Source organism: Otolemur garnettii, unplaced genomic scaffold, assembly GCF_000181295.1.
Source record: "Otolemur garnettii isolate 467f Iridium unplaced genomic scaffold, OtoGar3 scaffold00030, whole genome shotgun sequence".
NCBI lineage: Eukaryota > Metazoa > Chordata > Mammalia > Primates > Galagidae > Otolemur > Otolemur garnettii.
In genome coordinates, this window is record NW_003852425.1 from 158,956 (window position 1) to 179,571 (window position 20,616).

Consider the following 20,616-nt stretch of genomic DNA (forward strand, 5'->3'; position numbering starts at 1 on the left):
AAAAAGCAAAAGAAAGAAAAAGAAATCTTCAGTACTTTAAAATGTTCTATGCCATGTGAAGATGCAGTAAGGGGATAGCCACCTGCAAAACAAAATTGGTCTCAAGAAAGTCAAAACCTAGCAAGACAAATTTCCATAGAGTTGATGCTTCAACTAGTTAAGGCTTTGGGGCTGTTGGGAGGCAATGAATGTATTTTGCATGTGAGAAGGACATTACCTTTGTGAGGCCAAGGATAAAATTCTGTGGACTGAATGTTTGTGTCCCCTCTTAATTCATATACTGACTCCCTAATGTCATGGTATCAGGACATGGGGATTTAGGGAAGTAGTTAAGTCACAAGGGTAAAGTCTCCATGATGCAATTAGTGTCCTTATATAAAGGGAAAGAGAGCCAGCCCTCTATCTGCTCTCTGTCACGCTAGGGTACAGTAAGATCACAGCATCTATAAACCAGGAATCAGGCCCTCACCAGACACTAGCTCTACTGGCACATTAATTTTGGAATTTCTAGCCTCTCTGGGACTGTGAGAAATGAATGTCTGTTGTTTAAATCACAAAATATGTTATAGTCTTTTATAGCAGCATGGACTTTCCAAGGTTATATACACACATGTACATACATGTACAGTAATTACTAAGCAGCCACGCATCAGTTAGGAATGGGAATGCATTTGGAGCAACGCATCATTAGATGACTGTGTCCTTGTATAAACATCATACAGTTTACTCACACAGACCTCTACACACCTTGATTATTTGCGATAGCCTTTTGCTCTTAGGCTGCAAATGTGTGCAGCACGACACCATACGATAGGCAATTGTAACACAATAACAAGTATTTATGTTTCTAAATATTTTAAGACAGAAAAAGTATTTCTTTGTGAATGATGTTACCATGGCTACTAGTCAATTAGAATTCTTCAGCTCCATGATAGTCTTAGGGGTCCACTGTTGTATATGTGGTACTTTATTACTTGAAATGTTATTATGTGGCCTGACTGTGTGTATGTGTGTATGTATGTGTGTTTGTGTGTGTGTGTGGATAGCAATTTTTCTGAAAGGATTTTTTCCACATTATTTTTGAGCACCAGTTTTTAAGCAAAGGAATATAGAATCCAAGCACATTTAACGTAAGAGTCTCGATCTTTCTGCTGTGATAACTTATTATGTGTATCTAAAGAAATATATAGGAGTTAAGATTTTTAATGTAAAGGGCTAGGGGGTCCTGACTTCCTGAACACAGTTAACCTGGTTTTATTACTGGCTGAGCTAGAAAGTTGAACCGAGGGAAGGAGGTAATGAAAAGCAAAAGTGAGCAGAAAACAAGAAAATAAATTCATAGGCAGCTAAATAGAGAGCAAAACTAACAAAGAAGATTTTGTTTAGGAAGAACAAATTAGAGCACTTCCAAAAAGAGTTGGAAGTGGGTCCCTCTCACGAAGGAGAAAAGATGAGAGAGACGGGGATGCAAAGACCTGCAGGGGTATAAATACTCCATTTGAAACTGGCTGTGAGTGTTTCATTGATTGGCCCCTCTGGGGCCTCCAGGCAGTATTGCTCCTTCCTATTATTGATTGTCTCTTTCTATTGGTCTTTGGTTATTGGATTTACATCCTATCCACTTTCTTGGGTCCTCTGCACAGCCCAGTTTGGCAGGCCAGGATTTCCTCCCAATCGCCTTGAAGCCCCCTTCTTGGTGCCTTTTCTCACTAACAATAAACACACACTGCCAGGATCAGGTAAAGAGATAAAGCCACCAGTTCATAATTAAGGGAATGTTTTTTTTTTTTTCCTTTATATTCTTATTTATTATGTAATTGTTTCATGACCATGAAACAATGTTTCTGTGACCATTATACAGTTTATCACTCAGTGTGTCTTAGAACAGAGATATCTCAGGTCTTATTTTTACATTGTCACTAACTTTTTAATAATTGGTGTTGGAATGGTTCTAGATTTATTAAATGAGTAGAGACACTTTTATATGTTTTGAAATTTAAAGAATGCTTGTAAGTCTAGATTCCTTTTTCTGTTGGGAGGGTATGGAGCAGGAGATAATTTTTCGAGTATATTTTTAGATATTATATCGAAGATAATTTCATTTCCACAGCATCTAGCTAAATACTAACATGCAGGAGATATTTCTAGTGAGCTTGCTGGCTTGAACAATTTTCTCTTTGTCTTAAGAGTCTAATAAAATGACTCTAGGAAGGTAAGGATTGTTCCATTTGCTTGTTTGTTGTGGTGTAATTTGTGGTGTAATTTGTCATACCTTTTTCAAAAAATGTATAACCCCCAGAGTACATTTCTCAGTGTTCTTTTTATTTCATTGTGATTTATGCTTGCTTTACATCTCAAGACAAAAATGCAATCCTATTCATCCTCTTTTCTCTGGCCATAGTGAATCCCCAGGATTTAATGCTTCTGAGTATAGACAGAAAGAGAGGTAATGCTAGAATAGTGACAAGGGAGAAAGTCACTCACATTACCTCGGAGGGCAGATAGCGTGAAAAAAAGTGGGAACAGATTTTGGTTTTATTTTTATTTTTTTGTAAACTGAGAAAGTTTTAACAACTTGCACCTGTAGGCTGTGTTTCCTGCCCTGTACCATGTTTCTGTAATTCAGAGTCACATACTGAGATAGTTGTCAGTGATGTTTCAAACTGGCCTGTCTGCATGTATGGTTTTAGTTTTTGTTTTGTTTTGTTTTTTAAGACAGAGTCTTACTATATTGCCCTCAGTAGAGTGCCATGGCGTCACAGCACATAGCAACCTCAAACTCTTAGGCTTAAGCAATTCTCTTGCCAATCTCTTAGTCTCCCAAGTAGCTGGGACTACAGGCACCTGCCACAGTGCCCGGCCTATTTTTTTTTTTTTAAGTTGTCATTATTGTTTGGCAGGCCCAGGCTGGGTTAGAACCCACCAGCCTTGGTGTATGTGGCTGGCACCCTAGCCACTGAGCCATAGGTGCCAAACCTATTTTAGTTTATTTTTAAAACAGAATCTCACTCTGTCACCCTGGGTAGAGTGCAATGGTGTCATAGCTTACAGCAACCCCAAACTCTTGGGCTCAAGTGACCCTCTTGCCTCAGTCTCCTAAGTCCCTAACTGGGACTACAGGCACCTTCCACAACTAGTTTTTTTAATTTTTTTTTTTTTTTAGTAGAGATGGCGTTTCACTCTTGCTCAGGCTGGTTCAAACTCCTGAGCTCAAGTGATCCATTTGTCTTAGCCTCTTAAAGTGCTAGGATTACAGGTATGAGCCACTGCGTCCAGCTCTGCGTGTGTATTAAATTTTTCTCAGTGTTTAACACATGCTTCAATCTAATGTAATAGACAGAGTTCCCAGTGCCATTGTTATTTCACATTTTTTTTCTGTGTTTCTCTATGTATTTCACTGGCAGGTACGGGATGGAGAATCAGGTGAATCTAGCTAAGCGCCTTAAACAGCCCCTACTTTCAACATTTCTATTTTATCTTTATTTGGGAAAGATTAATTGAGTACATTTTAGAATGTGGATTATAATTAGTATCGAAATAAGTGATAAAGCATATTTTTGTCTAAGTTCCTACCAACATGTATGAGGAGTTAATAAAGGCTCTGGAATTCATTCTCAGGCTCTGCTCCCCCCGCCCCTTTTCAATTTGTATTGATAGTGGTGTCAGGTGTCCTGTGACTGTCCTGTGGAAATGGTGTATGTCTGACACATGGAGCGAATTGGTGGACCCAGACCATGGAATGATTTCCAAGAATGTTTTTAATTCATGGCCCACTAAAGATAATGAAAGATGTTTTCTACCTGGACAATACGACCTTGATGAGATAGTTGGTAGTGATATTTTTACTTGCACAACAGTGATGTGAATTTCTTTAACAGAAATTAAACAGATTCTGAAAACAGAAGATCTGAATAGAACTACAGCAATGGCTTAATACTAAATTTGGTTGCCTGGGGCTAACCCGTCCACATGACCATTTTAACCAGCCTGTCCTCCTCACCCTGCCCCGCTCTTCTTGGGGTATGGTTTCATTCTTCTGATAGGAATGCAAATCTTTTAAAATCTCTCTTTGTAGACAAAGGTACGCATTTCTCCTGCTTATGTTTTTGTGTTCTACATGAGGTTGCTATTCTGCTCCATTTTTCCTTCACATTTTATGACTTTCTATATGACTTTTTTGACATTTGAGGCCTGTCGTGTTCCTGGGTGACTTAGTGGAAGATGCTTCTCTCTTAAGTGGGAATTTTCATTTTTTAATAATATATTTTGGGCTCAGTTTTCTGATGCTACTCGCCTATGTTTTTATTAAAATCTGCTTTTTCTTGAACTGCTTTCTTTATTTATTCCTTGAGGCTCTTCTTCATGAACTACTTTGTAAAGCAGGACTCCATGAGACCTATTATAGTTTCTCAGAGGTGGGGTTGATGTCCAACAGGGCACACAATTGTGTTTGACATTGTACTTTCTATTATAATTTCCTCAGAATATTTTATGGAAACATATAATTTAAGTGAATACTGCCTTTACTTGTCATTGAGACAACAATGTCTTAATATGTGTCATAAGAAAGACAAGTTTTCCTCAACTCCCAGAGAGTAGAACCAGCCCCAACCTAGAGAAGTCATATTTCTTGTTTTGAAGAAACCAGTTCTCCGAAGGAAGAAATCAGTAATAGCAGAGGAAGCCTATGTGTAAATAAATTCTGAAACATTTTCCTACTGGTTTTTATCTCCAACTCAATAGTCTGAGGATATCCTTGAAATGGTGTAGCTGCAAACTCAGAAGAAAAAACACTAGCAGAGAGGAAGTAGAGTGTCTTGCCTTGTGGTTCTGTTTAATCCCTGTGTAATTAAATTTCTCTTGAAGGCCTTCCAGAATAACATATTCTGGATATATTATTCCAGAATACTGCCAGAAGTATTCTTAAAATGATCACTTCTAACTGTGGGATCATCCAGTACAATAAATAAGACTGTTAATAAATTAAAACAAATTCTAATAAATATTCTTTTTAAAATGTTGGACTTTCCTATGGGGATAATTCATTTCTTTTGCACACTGATCAAAGCTCCTAAATGTGCCTGTGTTCGCGAACCAAATTCTGCTTTTCTCCTTAACTGATTTTGTTCTGAAGTAGAGCTTAATACGGGCCAGGTGACTTGATGTGATTCTACATTTGTATTGGTCAGACTTCCAGACTCAGCATTTCCTGGGACTAATAAATGAAGGGTCAATCAAATGGGCTAGTGAGTGAGAGCTTATGTGCACTCAAAAAATCATCAACAGACATGCTGGTATAGACCAAGGAGTTTTCAAACATGTGGAGCCCCCGAAAGTCTAAGGCTGCCACATTTGTGTTGTCTAAGCTATACTTAAGCTGAGACACTTCTAAACTTTTGATCCATGCCTCGTGTAATATTTATGACAAATCCAAGCACAGTGCTTTCTGGTACCTATGGAGAAGACCTGACTGTTTTGTTTGTTTGTTTGTTGACCTCTGTATGAAACAATGGCTTCAGTTCAGGTTTGCCCAAAATCAGCAAGGTATTTAGACTAAAAAAGAAAAACAGTTGTGGGTGGTGCCTGTGGCTCAAGGAGTAGGTCACCGGCCCCATATGTTGGAGGTGGTGGGTTCAAACCCAGCCTTGGCCAAAAACTGCGATAAAGAATTAAATAAATAAAAATTAAAAATTAAAAAACCGTTGTCTGCAAGCTAGTGTTTTGGAGGATACAGATAAAGTGTCCCTTTACCTCCCATTATAAAACATACCTTCCTTCTACTATTGCTATTAACTGTCTATAATTCACACATTTTGATTAATTGTGAGGTTTGATTTTAAACCTCCATTAATTTCTAGATTTCAGGCAGGCTTCTAAATTTTTCTGAGACTTAGTTTATCATTTTTTCCAAAAGGAATAATAAGGGTATTATACAGAGCGGCCCTAAAGTTCAAGTGTAATTTTACGTTGCACATTATTTTAAATTGCACGGGAAGTTTATGGCCACCCAGTATAAAGTTTTGAGGACTACATGGAGCATACTGTGTGGAGGGCTCCGTAGAGCTGCTAACACCTTAACTGTCGTAGTTATTATTATTGTGGTTGTCATTGTCATCAGGTCTTCACAAATCTTAATGCTCTTGAGGGCATTCAGTCTCCCCAGCTGGTGGGGAGAGGAGGAAACTCTCTCAGTGGAGTAGGCAGCTGCAGCCGTCATCACTTGGAGGATGTGATTTTCTGTCATCCAAACGTTGGGCTTTCCCCCTATAGCAGTGGTTCATTTAAGCCACACTGCTGCCTTTGTGCCCAGCATGTATGTGTGACTGCGGTCACATCAGAGAACGAGACACGTCCACAGAGGGCCTGATGTTCTCCACACTAAAATGTAAGCACATTTTAAAAAAGTTACCACATGTGGCCAAAGCACCCCAATTTCGCTTATCATCTGCAGTCAAAATTTCTGCCCCTATTATACAATACTCTATACCTAATTATTGTCATCGTTTACGTGTGACTTAATTCATCCAGGTATTATTCTCATGAGAAGGATGCCCACAACAGGATAACCGGAAAGCAAACCCCAACCTTCTTTCCTGGACCCACTGCTGCATTTGGATAAACTGCAACTTGTTTCCTAACTCACCTTGCCCTTGTGGTCACAAATGTGCCAACCTCCCGGGACTTCCCATCCTGGTGTCGCCCACACAGGGCCAATGTGTAGTGAAATGCTCGGACCAGCTTAGGACAATCAAGGAGCTGTATGACCTGAGGATGAGCAACCAGTTCACCCACACTGAATAGATGAATCAATCCAGCACTCAGGACAAGTGTGTGCTTAGTCTGTTGACAAAATAAGACTGATTTTTCTTTATGAGTAATTTAATGTTTTGACATTTTGAGAAAAGAAATAATGTCATTTTTTGAAAAGGTAAACCTTTTCTGAATTTTCTTATACTAATTTTATAATTTCTTATGCAGGATTGAAGGAAGGGAGTGGAGAAAGGGGGTATCCACCGTCTGTTCAGTGCTTGGGTTCCTGTCCTGGTTATTTTTATAGAAAGTACTGTTCTGATCCCTATATCTGGGGGCTAGACATGATCCTTGCTATTGGAATGTTCTCCTTGGCATGGACAGAGCTTAGAAAGTTATGCATGCATGTAAATAAACTTACATATGTAAATATACACACATATCTAATTTTTTTTATACATTTATTCCTTTTGAAGCCTTGAACACACATCAGCACCTCCAATACAGGCAGCTTGCTCCCCATTCGTGACTGCCTTCCCCTGCACGGAGAAACCTGACCTCCTTAATATTTAATATACTTATTTATTTGATTAATAGCTGAATGTACCAATCTCCCACAAATCTTCATCTCCCCACTGTGAAATCCTGCCCTTCACTCCCCAGAGGAGCTTCAACAAGCAGCATGGGCCTGTCGCCCTCTCACAGATGACATGTGTACTTGGCTCAGTCTCCAAAACTCTGCGACAAGCTGCTCTGCTTAGATGGCCCCTTCACCTTCCCGGTCAGTCTGGGATATCCCACACAGGACCACATGCTGCACACACAAGAACACGCTCTTCATCTACTTGGTCTCCAAGGCTCCCCAAAACTGCTCCGCCCCCTGCTCAGGCTCCACATACCACACTGGATGGAGTCCCTCCTTCCATGCAGGCCTGCCCCCCATCCCCCGGAGATTCCCTCTGTACCCTGCTTCACCCTGCTTCACCCTGCTCAGTTTCTGCTCCTGGAACGTCTTCTTCACCCCATTTGAGCTCTGACGTCCCCCTCTAGGGAGCCGTCCCATGCCATGTCCTTCCCACATCCACAGTCCTTCCCCATCCCAAGACCCCAGGATCTGTTACTCATGATGGCTCCTTCTAGTATATTCATACTGGTTTTCACAGACTGATATTCTCCCTCTTTATTAATGTTTTATGATTTTTAATTTTTGTATTTTTAATCTGACTTTGGAATAGTATTTTAGACCATTAAATCAGCTTTCCACAGAGACAACCATTTCTTCATTTGATGTGTTATATTATTAACTGAAATTTACTGGCTCTTGATTTTTTGATCTAGAAAGTCTTACAGCTTGTATTTTCCTGTTTATTCTTTGAAAATTATAAGTTATTACGTGATTCCTGCAGCAGCCTGTTTTACTGACTGTGTGGTTCTGTTTTGTTTTTTATTTGTTTGTTTTTTTAAGTATCATCTATACTCTAGCTTTTGGGTAGGGCTGATCAGATCACAGATCCAGGTATTGGAAGGGTCCTAAAGTTCTCAGACTCCTAAGCAGTAGATGATAAAGCATCAACCTTCTGTGGTTTATATACAAGGAACATTCAAGTCCGCCTGCCCTTGTTGAGGGCGCTTGTCTAGTCCTCCAAGTTCCCCAGTCTCCTTTCAGGAAAAAAAAAGAAATGTGGTTTGGACAGCAAAGGGAGGTTGATGAGTTGAACAGAGTCACATAGTATCAAGAAACACAGGAAGGAAGAAATTGCAGTGGAGTTGTAAAGTTAAGTACAAAAATATAAAGATTGAAAGGAAAACAGAAAGTCAAGCACTCCCTTGTTTCTTGGCAGAGTTTTTCACCCTCTTTCCCGGACGTGAAGCTGTCCCATTCTAATTTGCATATTTATCTTCATTTTTTTTTTCTTCCTCACAGGACTTTTTTTTCTCCTCCTGATATTTCTGCAGATGATTTTTTTCTGAAGTTTAAATGGCTAAAACAAATTTCATTTTGAATTTGTTTGTATTTCTGGGGATATTACTTAGATAGCTGCCAACTCTCCTCTGCTAGGACAGCCTCTGGCACTCTCCCTTTTTGCTGGAAGAGCATGAAAGTGCCTTGCTAATAGGAAACACTTGATGACCATCAACCACTTGTGACACCGCCCTGCTCCCACACATGCCGTTCTCTTTACATTCTTCTAAAAACTCGGTTCTTTGGAGGTGAAATCCCATGTTCTCCCGCAGACTTGTCCACAGCATGGGCACTCTGGTTTACTAGGACTGGGTCTTCTCCCTCAGCATTTGGCCCCGGCCCCAAGCATTTGCTGATAGGGTGAACAGCAGCCTGTTCATCCTGCTCAACTTGACTCATAGTTCAGCTGATTTTTTTTTTTCCCGTGTCAAGGAAGGGGAGAAAACACAGAAGGAAGTCTATACATTTCCAGAATTTGTCTCTACACATTTTATTGTCTAGATAATTTTCCGTAGCTGCTCAGTGATATGGGGCCAAAAGAAAACTTTTTGAAATTTCATTTACAGGCAAGCTTTGGCTTTTCCTTTAACAGGGCGGACTGCCAGTGACGTTTCTCATATACAAACAATACGAGATCGCAGTGGTGTTTATAAGAACCTTATTTTAAATTAAAAGTAATACCCTCAACATGTTAAAAAGACACCAGATAATATTTTCTAGTAAAAAAATACTTTTATTTTTAAGTATAAGTTTATGAAAAATTTGTTTCCTTTTATCGATCCATAGCATTTTACATAGTGATGGGGTACACGTGGGTATTTTTCACATGCATAGAATGGGTAAGGATTAGGTCAGCATATTTGGGGTGCTCATTGCCTTAAGTCTTTATCATTTCTATCTCTCAGTACCATTTTAAGTCCTCTCTTCTGGATACGTTGAAATACACAAGATATTGTTGCTACTTATGGTCACCCTAATCTTCTGTAGGATATTAGAGCCTATTTCTCTATCTAAACATAAGTCTGGATCCATTAACCAACCTCCCTTCATTTCTGTTCCCACCGACCCATCCTTCCTGGCATCTGGTATCCGCCATTCTGTTCTCTGTCTCCATATGGTCAAGATTTTTAGCTCTGATGTATGAGTGAGATCATGTAATATTTGTCTTTCTGTGTTTGATTTCACATTACGTAATGAAATCCATGTTGCTGACAATGACATGATTTTCCTCTTTTGTATGGCTGAATAGTATTTCAATCTGTATATAGACCACTTTTTAATGCATTTGTCTACCGATCTTTGCTGTTGTGAATAGTGCTGAGATTAACAAGCGAATAAAACATGTAAATCTTTATACTGATTTCTTCTTCTTTGGATATACACCCTGTCATGGGATCACTGGGTCATGTGGTAGTTTTACTTTTAGTTTTGAGACATCTCCATACTGTCATTCATAATGGTTGTATTAATTTAATTCTTTTATTCTCTACAATTTGGAATTCTTACTTTACCAGGATCAATTAGCTGGCCACCACAGCAAGGCAGGAAAAAGTACTGCTAAATAAATCTGAAATTGAATTCTCATCCCAGTAGAAAGAACTCAATTGTATTGTTAATTATTGTAATAGTTCATTTTATTTTATGTCATTATTATTCCTGGTTATTTCCCAGGATCCTCAATATAATTGATAAACAAAAAAACAGTCTTACCTTGTTATTGAGAACATTATCAGTTAGCAGTATATTGTACTTTACAATTATTTTATTTGTTTCTCTTTTTCAGAAACTCTAGAGATCACACATTTTAATTTTTTTTATTAAATCATAAAGAGAGAGATCATGTATACATTAATGCATTTATGGGGTAGAATGTGCTCATTTCATATACAATTTGGAATGCTTACATTGTACTGGTTACTATAGCCCTCACCTAATTTACTTAGTTATTGTGTTAAGACATTTATACTCTATACTTAATAGATCTGACATGTACCCTTGCAATAAATAACACATTTTTAAAAGAAAGTATCTTATATTCAATATAAGGTATCAGACAATTTCTCAACTGCTATTGCAGTTAATTCTATTAGTTTATTATTAATTCTGTTAATAATAAATCTATTAATACCTTTTCTCTCTTTCCTACAATTTTTTTCCTTGCAGTAATTTCAAGTTTTCAAATGACTTCTAAGCTCCTATTCACAGTAAACTCACACGTAGTCTCTGTTTGCTGCTGCTTTCTCCTCATTCCTAATAGGAGCTCAGTGTCAGCTCCTTTCTTTAAAGTACAATTTTGAGTTCATTCTATATATTTTCATATGTAGATTTTTCATTGAGTTCAATTTTTTGATGTTCTTCTTTGTGACAATTTTTTGACATATGGTTTATTAGTAACCACATTTCTTATTTTTAGTCTTGTGGACATCAAGGAAAGGCTTAATGTTATCCATCTTTTCATTTACAAGGGGATTTGATTTCTGAGACTCACATTGGAAAATTGTAATTGCAGTGATGTCACCAGGCACCACCCTGCTCGGTTGCATATTATGCATGAGTTGATAAAGGATAAAAAACATCCCATGTTTATTTCACACAAATCAACATTATACCTTGGAATAAAAGAAACATATAGTAAATATGTGATAATGTCTTAAGAAATACGCATTTGTTATTTACCGTAGAAATATTTCCATTTTCTCTGGCAAAAATTTTGCTTCCATGCATTTATATTGTTTTATACTTTTTCATAAGTCTCCTTTTCACTGTCATTTGTCAACCATTTTCCTGTTCATTTGTTCATTTCCACTCTGTACTTACTGGATTTGTTATAGCTCAATTGGAATACATAGGTGCTGTTGTAAAAAAAAAAAAGTCAAAATAACAGTAGCATCCTTTGAATGCCTTGGACTTACTAGTGGCCTATAAATTCTCTTCTTTATAGTGTTAATTTTCAGAGAATAGATTGAACTCTACTTTTAACAATAAAACTTCTACCCATCTACATGTTAGAATAAAAATTTTTAGTATGCAATAAATGAAATAAAGCCCTGAACTCTAGACCTCCAAACACTCCAAAGGAAAGTAATAAAATGCTAGACCAGCGACATAATTCACAACTTGGCTACACTCAGTACTAGGTGAACCTGTGCGTGTTCTCCCACCTCGTAACTAGTGTATAAGGCAATTCCCTCCCGCAACTTTCTCTTCTGTTTATTTCACCAAACTATAAAGAAACCTAAGTAGAGTGAAGAAAAGAGGTACAAAGCGACAGAGGAATCTGTCATAGATTTTGATTGTTTCATTCATTTATACCTTCTTTATGATGCTCTAAAATGCTCCTCCTACTAGGAAAAATAAATGCCAGTGACTATAAATTTATTATACCAAGAGACTGTATTTACAAAAGCAGTATAGTCAAACAGATTCATTGCTGGAAATACTACATGAAAAGTAACAATAAAACAGCACCACAGGATTATTAATACTATTTTGACAGGTCTTATTAGAGAAAGACTCTTGAATCTAATATCAGAGTGCCGGTTTGTTTTTTAATAAAATAATGCAAGAGAAGAGTAATGCATTCTGTCATATTCTGTGCATCCAGGCTTCCTTTTATATTAATGGTGGGGCAAAACAAATCTTAGCATATATTATCAACTCATTTTCCCTTATAGTATATAAACAGTAGGGAAATAGGAGTTGATTTTTCTATATGAAATCATCTAAATATTTGCTCTATTGTGTATCTTCTTTCCCTCCAAATCAGTGGATAGAAATCATTGCCACAAAGTATAGCCTGTATATCAAAACACATTCCTGAATACTTCTGGGTCACATGAATCAGCAAGAAAATTAAACCAAGTAGAAGATAAGCTTGGGGCATAGTCTCACTCCTTGTCTATCTTATATGTCTAATAAGTGTCATTGTCTGAATTTCAGGTATACATCCACTTTTATGGTGCCACCTATCTGACTAAAGTCTTCGCTGCCTAACAAGGAAACCCAAATACTTTTCATTTCTCTGTACTTTTTTATTTCTTTGTGTTTATAATTTGACAATTTACTTCTATCAGACTTTTAATTGGATTTATGTATTGACTTTTTCAATATGGTTTCAGCTAATAATTGAGAGAAAGCATTCCATTATTAGAGTATCACTGAATTGATCTATTAACTCATCAATTTAACAGTTTTTGAGCACTTACTATTTGACAGTCACACAGGTACAATTGGGATGGGAATTTTTCGATAAACTATGAATGAATGATACCTTTCTCACTTTCTGTATTATGAAAACCAAATTATTAATCAGTAACAAAGCTCTTTCCTGAAACATGCGGGGGAAATTTTCTGAGGAGTATCACTTAGAGTTTTAGAGTCAATTTCAAATACTGCTCTCTCTTTTTAAAAACACTATTTTCAACGTTCAAAGAACTGGAAGTGAATCATCAGACCCTCTGCCGTTGCCATACAGTCACATGCTCCTGTCAAGTAATGAGACTGTCACAAAATATCCGAAATAAACAATGACACCAATGAAACTCTACCAAGGTGAATTTATTGTAAACTAAAGTAAGAAATTTTTATGTTGGTCAGGAGCAGTCCCTCCTTGACGAATACACTGCTGATTTGAGGGAGTGTAGATATCAGAGTCTGATCACCTTTCATAGGAAATAGTTTGTTGGTGTCACTGTGGAAGCAACAAGCTGTTGATTAGTTGACATTGAGAAATATACTCATTGGAGCAGGGCCAGCTGCATAATTTATGAGGCTTAGTGGGAAATTCAAATGTGATGTGGGGTCCTTTCTTCAAAAGACAGAGTAAAGCAGTTTTTCCTTTTTCCATGATCTCTCAAGACCTATTATGATGTTTTATTTGCTAACATATGTTACCCCCCACTGGGGACAGTAAATGTAGATCCTTACAGGAAAAGGAAGCCTCTATCTAAAGCTCCTCACATCAACCTTTGGGCCCCGCCTTAGAGGCAGCTAGAGAGTGGCTGAGAACCATCCCGGGAATGTGGAGTAGTGGTGGGTGGTGGGACCACGTATCAGCCAAAGATCTACACCCTGACTCATGATTTATTGTCCCATTGTACTTCACTTTTTGTTAGAAACTACTATATTGTATATAAACTACACATTTTATATATTGTATATTGTTTATAACAAGCAAATGACCGATTTCTACACCTCCCCTCCTCTTTCAAGGGCTGTGGTGGTGGTTGCTGTGTGTATGTGTGGCAGGGGCTGAATTGATTTTTAAAGTGTTGCTAATTAGTTATTCAGTGTACTTCCTGGAAAAATTCTGTAGATTCTGTATTTCCTATAATGTGTGACCCCTGATGTTCTCTGTTTTATTTTTTAATTCTTTTTAAATTTTAATCTTGGTTTCCTAGGTGTCATAGTTTATTCAGTATAACTTAGTGGCAAGCTGATGGCTAGTTTGCATATTTTCTTTATTTTGTTGTTTGCGTGTATTTCATTCTTTAAAAAGATGAGCGGAGTGAGAGGGTGTGCCTTCCATCTTGAAGCAATTTTCAATAAAGATAGAGTTCACTTTCTCCTTCTAAAGACAAAGGGCTGCAGGGTCAGTTCAGGGTGGTTGACAGGTGCCTTCTGACTCAGGTCTTCCCTGGCACGTGCACCTACTCACACAAGCACACCATCTCACACATGCACACACTTGTCCAGATTACCAAGATCATTTGGGCACCTTTCAGAGTTTTCTATGATCATACAGTTCTCTAGGGTTTCCTTCTAAACCCACATGCCAGCTCTTGTTTGATTCAACCAAAATCACAACTTTATATGACTGAGATATAGCCAGGAGTTTGCTATTCTACAGATAGAGCTATGGTGGCCCCTCTCCTCCCTGTTTTGAGATGAATTCTAAGTCAAATCCAAATAGCCACTATGTTCTAGGAATACATATTTTTCATTGAACTTAAAATGTAGACAAAATTCTGACTGTGCTCTGAGGATAGTGCTTTCAATAGAAGTTGAAACAAGTTGGAAGATCTCCATTTCCTTCTCTCTCTCTCTGTGCTATCTCTCTCTGGGCTGTCTCTCTCTCCCTCACCATATTGTTGGCATGTAGCTGCTGTACCACTGAGCTAGAGAGTGAAGGGGGATGGGAAACAGCAGAAGTCATTGTCTTACCAGGGTTTAATAGTTCTTTTTTTTTTTTTTTTAACTACTTAAACACATTTATTGAATACAGTAGAGAATATGGGAATGAAGACTTCTATATTCATATTTTTAAACAAATCATATGTTTTCAAAAATGAAGAATTAGCCAGTAGTTATTTTTGACTTATTGAATATAGTAGAGAATATGGGAATAAAAACTGTATATTTGTATTTTTAAACATATCATATGTTTTTGAACATGAAGAATTGGCCATTACTAGTTATTTTTGAATAAATTATTTTTCTTTCTTTATGAAATTTTATTAATTGAAAGATAATTAAATGGTTGACTTTAGTTGTTTTACTCAAATTTTAATTGTTTTAAAGGGAGAACAGATTCACTGCTATCCTCATATCATCAACCTGGGAAATTTGCCTCTCTGTAGAGATTTCTTTTAAAAGTAGCAGTGACCATCAGACAGTTGACACTGTTTTCTAGAGGCAACTCTAGAGGAAATGAATCGAGGAATAAATGGTTTGATCTTACTTTATGTGATCTGTTTCCAGAGTTCTTCTTTGGTCAAACCAATCAGAAGTCAGAGCCCACCAGAGTCTCATTCATCATTCATGGAGGCTTCCCTCTCAAGAAATAGAGGAGAGAGGACAATTATGTATTTAAGGAAAAATAGGCAGGCAACTGTAGCTCAGTGGGTAGGGTGCTGGCCACATACACTGAGGCTGGAGGGTGCAAACTGGCTGCCCTAGCCAGCTAAAACAACAATGTCAACTGCAACAAAAAATAGCTGGGCATTGTGGCAGGCACCTGTATCCTCAGCTACTTGGGAGGCTGAGGCAAGAAAATTGCTTGAGCCTAAGAGTTTGAGGTTGCTGTGAGCTGTGATGCTATGGTACTCTACCCAGGGCAGCAGCTTGAGACTCTGTCTCAAAAAAATAAAAATAAAAATAAAAAAATAGACAATTTGGAAGTTATTGTCTATACTGACACAAATTCTTTGAATAATATATATTATGTATTAATTTGAAAGGCAGTGATGTCATCTTTTCATACTAAGGAAATTGGAGAAGTTAGAAATTAGGAATAGATTTCAATAAATTAATTTCCATATTGTATTATTGCAACCATCGTATTAGGGAAAAATCATAACCATGGTTACCTGGGCAAGATATGAAAATGAGTAATTTTCCAATGAAAATTGGAGACATTTGGACACATGTGGACACTGGACACATAATTTGTTTGCATTGTTTTCATTTAACTTGCCTCTCTGAAGACGTGATAAATTGGGAGCCATTAAAGATGCTCTATCGCACTGAAGATAAGCATGCCAGGAAACTCTAGTCTGCAGTTTTCTCATAAGAGCATGTTTTCAATTCTGCATTTAAATTTGAATACCGTGTAATCAAAAATGTATGAGCTAACTGGAGAAAGTTGAGTGAATATTTAGAGTAAAATAATTAAAGAACCTGAGAACTGATTTATGTGGCAAGACGAAGTGTTCGGTATGTACCCTCTGTACTCTGTCAAGAGGGGCGATGGGGAACAAGATAACTGCTTTCAAACAGGAATCCAAGGCAGACACAAAGAAGAGGGTTTAAAATGTAACAAATAATATGGTGCAGAATGATGCAAACAAACAGATAAGAGTAAAGTGTGAACTAAGCTCAGGAATATTTCCCTTCAATAAATGTGGCTATTGAAATATTCCTGGGAACTGGACGAGTCCATCACACAAAAGTGTGAGTCCAATAATACCTGATTAGTTGGCAGTGTGGAAATTTAGAAAATTCACTAACAGAAAATTCATTCATATGTTGGGCTTACATTTGGTTTCTAATGTTCTTATTAACTCCTACTTGCTGTGGCTCAGATGGATTTCCTCATTTGGTGAGTTTATATAGTTCATAACATGAAAACAAAACCGTATAGCTGGAATCCTGAGCGCATTCCTGGAGAAATTTTTGTAGAAAAACACAATGGATTTTACAACACTCACCAAAACAAGGAGTTTACCCATGATGAAAACAACAACAAAACTTCAAAAATTAAAAGGCAGAAAAATTGTAAAAATCTATGTACTAAAACATGTGCACTATAACCATGCCTATTTATCAAGTATAAGAATGAGGGAACTAGACAAAATACTTTGAAGTTTAAAAGACCGAATGCAGGGAGCATGTATTAATTCCACAACACCCCAGATACACATGGTGAGGTCTCTGGTACACAGTAGTAAAGAAAGACAGTTTGGGTCCTCAGAGACTTTATATCACAGAGAAGGAAACAAGGAATAAAATGTGCAATGACACAGTTGAGTGCAGAGTGCTGTGTGAACTCCTTAGAAGGACGCCTGATGGGATTGCTGAAGATGGGTGGAGACTTTAGGAGGTGAAACTGTAGACGATTTAGGGGAAACATATGGACTGGAAGAGATTTTTCAGAGTAGAAATAGTAGCAATTCTTAAAACCCAAATGCAGAGATATTATGGTACGGTCCTGAAACAACTAGAAATTCACTTTAGATGAAACTAATGTAGAGAAAAGAGACTGTTAACACTCTGCCTTTTAGACCCCCTCTGCTAGCAAGAGGCTTTTCAAGATGTTAAGGGCATTTACAGGTAGCAACTTGCCACTCAACCCAAGATAAAGGCCTGTCTACAGAAGTGGGAATGACTTTAATTCAATTGAAGTGATTTCCAATAGATGTATAGAAACCCCATAAAGTTGTATTAAGATTGTATCAGTACAATTACAGCCCTACAGACACAGTTTAAAATGAAAGCATCTTCAGTGCCTCTGAACTTCCACAGCCACGAGTAGGCTGAGAAACTCAGCTGCAATCGTGGACCAATTCTAATTGAAAATGAAAAATGATGTTATGAATTGGGTCAAACGTCTAGAGAGTAGGTTCAAGACTTACGGAGAACCTCTCATGAGGAAGAGGCACTAATCATGGACCCAACGACACGTGCTGGACTGGATTTCAGCATTGCCATGAACCGAGAGCCCCCTACCCCTCCATTTACTGGCGGTGTCGACTGTGCTTTCATTCTCCCTGCTTCACAGTTGTAAGTTGGGTGTGAAAGAGAAAAATCATGTGTCACTTTTATTCATAAATTTTCAGATTGAGAAAAATGAATGTGCCCAGGTAACCACACCTACATGGAAATCAAACCTACAATCTAGTACTGAAATAGTTACTGGAGGTCTTTCAAGGAAGTATCTGTGGTTTTGATGAGGAAGGGACGTGCCTCATTCAGGGTCATGGGAAGATTGTAGTGGTTAGTCTTCAAGGTTGCCCTTCAAGAGAACCTTAACTCCTTGCATGTGCTCAAACCCTAATATGATCTTTCCCACAGTGAATCTGGGGTACCCTTGAGTAATTATTAGAGTATGGCAAAAGTAATGCTGTGAAATATCAGAAGCCAGGTCCTGAGAAGTTCTTAGAGATTCCATCATAGTCGTCTAGGTCACATTGGGAGTAGTCTATGTGGAGACCTCCATAGCATGAGTGCATTCCAGCTGGTCATGTGAGGAAGTCATGTGTAGGAAGACAGTCAGCCAGTCCCAATGTTTCAGGCATCCCAACTGAAGTGCCAGGTCCTACAATAAATAAGCTATCGTATATTGAGTCTAAGATAACTTGAACACAAGCAATTGCCTGTTACAAATTTGAGAAAGACTCCCAAGTAGCAAGAAATGTCCAGATAAAGCCAGTCACCCAACAGAGCTAGACAGAGAATAAATTCCTGTTTAGGCACATAGTGTGTCATAGTTTACCAGACAGAAATAGATAATAAAAACATTCTGCAACTTTTTAAAATTTTTATCTAGGATAATATAATTGTATTGTATTTCCATATGTAGTTTAGAAGCAACTTATCAATTGCTTTGAAATGCCTGATGAAATTTTTAGAAGAATTGCCTTGAAACTTTAGATTAATTTGGATGTGATACTTTTTAGTTTTACTATCCATGGACAATGCATTTCTGAAGGTATTACATTTTTATTTAATGTATATCAGAAATGTTTTATACTTTTAATTGCAGGGGTTTGGCAGGAGTTTTGTTTGATTTTTTCTGGAGAATGTTGTATTTTATGATTTTGTTGTAAATCATGTTTTTAAAATTCTGACTTTATGGAAAATGACTTTGCTAAACTTCCAACTATTCCAAATTCACTTATTAGTTCTGGTGGATTATTTTCCTTTTAATCCATTAGACTTTTACAGACGCTCTAGTAATTTTTGATGCACTCAAATACTCTCAGGAAAAACATTGTTTTGTTCTTTAAATTTCTTTTTGTTCTTTTTAATTTTTATGCATTTCCTTTATTCCCTACAATTATTGCATTTCCAGTGAAATTCTGAGGTCAAGTATTGAGAAAAGTTGTCTTTGCTTTTCTGTTTTTATCAGTAAAATAATAAAACTTTTACATTAAATTTGATGTAATTGTGATGAATTTATAGATTTTATTATAAGACTGAGGTAATCTCTGTTTTTAGTTTACTGTGAATAATTATTATCATTGATTCTATAATATGCTATGAATGATTGCCATGTTTTAAGATATTTCTTTATATTTTAATGACTCTGTGTATATGTAGTTATTTTAATTAAAACTCAGTTTTTGATGAGCTAGAAATCTCATGCTGTGATAAATATCCATCAAGCTCAATTTTATATACAGTTTATTAAATAGTCTGTAGAATTTGCTAGATGCAATAGTGTACAGTATTAAGAATCTTGATATGTTTTACATGTAGTCCAATTTGATAAAAACAAAAACTTTGAAGCTTTGAAAGTTTATTAAACACTGGGAACCAAACAAAATATTTCTTAAAATGACAGTATCTGAAATAGTTTTTCCTGGACTTTATAAAAAAAGATGAACCATCATATGAGAGAGAGAGAGGAAAAAAAAACTATTTTAATTATTTACACAGATATCTGTGCCTAAAATATCATTTTTTCTGTGCACTATATCCTGAAGTGTTAGCCATATTTTGAGCAAAATGTATGAAAAACTCAATGTAGCTATGCATTTGGGAGACAGATACCTGCTCAGAGCTTTTCAGAATTTTGTTTGTTTGTTTTGTTTTAATAGAACAAGGTTTAGCTATGTTGCCCAGGCTGTCAGGCTGGTCTCGAACTCCCGGTATTATGTGACTGGGACTACAGGCAGCACCACTGTGCATGAACAGATTTTGTAATTAATGAGATGCAATTTTATCTTGAACACAAACCTGAATAATCTAAAATTCAGTTATTTTTATTATAATAAAAGTACTACTTACTGTGCACATTAACTGTTCATTACATTTACTTGTTTTTCTTAACTTTAAGAAACATTTGTACTTAACTAACATGTATATCTGAATTGGGAGATTTATTAACTTACCAGTTACTGGCTTAGTTTGGGGGGGTTTTTCTTGGGGAGGAGGGGTTGATAGAGACTTGCTATATCGCCCTGGGTGGAGTGCCATGGTGTCACAGCTCACAGCGACCTGAAACTCTTGGATTTAAGTGAGTCTCTTGCCTCAGCCTCCCAAGTATGGTAGCTGGGACCACAGGCACCCGCCATAATGCCCAGCTATGTTTTTGTTGCAGTTGTTATTGGTTAGCTGGCTCAGGCTGGGTTCAAACCTGCCAGTCTCAGAAGTACAGAGCCTTTTGGGTTTTTCTGTTGTTGTTTAATTTTTTATGATTAGAGGCAGGCTATGAACTAAAATTTAGAAGTTAAACATTAATC